The sequence below is a fragment of the Peromyscus eremicus genome, chromosome 5 (genome assembly GCF_949786415.1).
Source record: "Peromyscus eremicus chromosome 5, PerEre_H2_v1, whole genome shotgun sequence".
Taxonomy (NCBI): Eukaryota; Metazoa; Chordata; class Mammalia; order Rodentia; family Cricetidae; genus Peromyscus; species Peromyscus eremicus.
In genome coordinates this window covers 32,938,821-32,941,082 of record NC_081420.1, presented here as the reverse complement: position 1 = coordinate 32,941,082, position 2,262 = coordinate 32,938,821, and the positions used below count along the sequence as shown (strand labels likewise).

General features: G+C 45.0%; 1 long non-coding RNA gene across 1 annotated transcript; it reads right to left on the bottom strand.

Annotated features, from left to right (window-relative positions):
* Positions 1–1,167: 1,167 nt before the first annotated feature.
* Positions 1,168–2,035, bottom strand: LOC131911251 (uncharacterized). Its single transcript, XR_009379309.1, has 2 exons — positions 1,572–2,035; positions 1,168–1,472 (listed from the first exon to the last, which is right to left on the bottom strand). It is a non-coding gene; the product is annotated as an uncharacterized LOC131911251 (long non-coding RNA).
* Between the last annotated feature and the right edge of the window lie 227 nt (positions 2,036–2,262).

Below are 2,262 nucleotides of genomic sequence, written 5' to 3'. Positions count from 1 at the left end.
CCAGACTCTCCTCCAGCCTCCGCTTAACTTTACACCTGGCTGTCCCTCACTCTGCCTCTTAGGAGGAGAATGTGGCTTTTATTCCCAGGCCACCGTCTTCGAGGCTAAATGCAGAAGGGCAGAGGTGACGGTGTAAGTGAGACTCGAGGATGCTGCTCTGGTTATCTTTTCCCGAAGCCCCACCATACGCAGGAGTGAAACATACAGACCCTGTATTCAGTTCAGTGCCTACACCCAGGAGTTCACAGCCACACACAACAGATCACGAAACTAGAGCAGGATGGAGCCGTTCTCAGCAATCACCCACCAGCATGCTAGTACTACAAGGTTCTCCAGGGCAGACTGGAAAGAGCTGGTAGGGAGGGCCAAGGGCATTCACCTCTTCCAGCCATCAAATGTGCGTCCAGAGGAACTCGGCTTCACTGATAACCCGGCTCTCATCAATTGCTACTCATGGCTCACAGGAAGTCAGCCCTTATGCACAGGGGACCTTCCTGGCTTGCGGATTACAGATAAACAGATACCCCTGTCCCAGGGCAGGCTGTGAGCTGCAACCATGTTGGATTATGTTTCACTTTCCGGCTTCAGAGCTTGAAGCAACTCTATTTTTAAGCTTTCTCGGTTCCACAAGTAAAATAAGGTCAATTTAAGGAAATGGGTTTTGGCTTTAGATGACTTCCTCTGAAAGAGTTAACCGGTCGGCAGCTTTGACACATCAGAAATCTTCCTGGCACTAACCACAGAGGAAGAGCCTTGGTCAATGGTACAATGTAAAGACCTGGGAAACCGTGCAAAAACTGTCTGTCACTCAGGACGTGGACAGTTCAGGACAACACTTCCCGGGATGTCCCTCTCCTAAGAAAGTTTCAAAGATCCTTTTACACTGTTGTTATTAAGTAAAATCATTCTCTCTCTCTCTCAGGGCACCAGAAATGTCACATCCAAATAATAATAATTCAAATTTCAAATATCAGACCAAGCTTTAAAAACACTGCTACCACTATTTAGGAAAACCTGTCATTCCTTTCCACTTAGAAGTCCTTGTCACTGAGTGTCTACAGTAAACTTGACTTCTTAGTGTCTCTCTTAGTGGAGAAAATAGCCAACTGGAAAGGGACTAAAGGTGTGTGTTGTGTGTGGTCTCACTGGAGATGACAGTATGAGAAGTTAAGGGAAACTAATGCTTTTTATTTCTTAACAAATATCTTTAATTTCTTAGAGAATAAGCTGTGACTTCGGAGCTGGTGGTTCAAAGCTCACTTCTTCATGAAACCCCGGTGTAACCACTTCTGATGGAAACTTAAACCGTCCACACACCTAAGCCTCCCATGTAGGGCATATAAGACAGCCCTCTCCTCACAAGAAGGGTAGAAAAGAAGGCAAGAACCTCCGGCTTCAGTTCTGGCCTGCCCCCTGCTGCCTTGCGACCTTGGCTGAGTAATTTAACTGCAATGGGCCTTTAACTGTATCACCTGCAAACAAAGTGGATTGGATAGTAAGAACTATGTTTTATAAACCCCCAGTTTATGATTCCAAAACCATCACATTTATGAAGTATTGAATATGCTAACCTGAAATATTGTCATCAAGTTATAAGAATACTGCATGGACATTACAAATGGCCCCAAACAGTTGGGCACCATACAAATGGAAGCCAGTCATTCTTTTTTGTCTTCTGGATTCAATCAGCTTTCTTCTCACTGGCTTCAACCTCAGGATAACATAGCTCCTGCCTTACATCACACAGCACAAGCTCGGCCTGGTACTCCGGGTCTCCAGCAAAGTCAAGTTTATGGGGACTCCATCCTGGCTTGACCACATCTTCGAAGTTGCAGATAACTGTGGCCAAAAGACTGACACCCACTAAGGCCAGCAGGGTAGAAACACATTCCTACAACTTAAATATTTAAAGGGAATGTTTAAAGGAAAAGTATGAGATGAAAATAAACTACACACCGCCCTCATTGGAAAGCCACCTAAGTAATCCTGCTGTATTAACCCCACCCCCACCTTGCCAGTCTCTTGAGCTGCTGCTTTCTAGTACCTTCTGTAGTATATATCTTCTCTGTGTGACATCACTTTCCCAGGCATTCTTAGAAGGCAGACAGGAAAGGGAGGAGGAAGGTCCTGTCTGTATCTGTGGTTTCCTATATATAATACTTTCCCGTTTATCTGGTCTTCTTAGTCCTATGAAACATTACTGGGCGGGGGCTTTTCAACAACTGTAAACAGTCCCTGAAACACCATTTAAAACTGCTAACA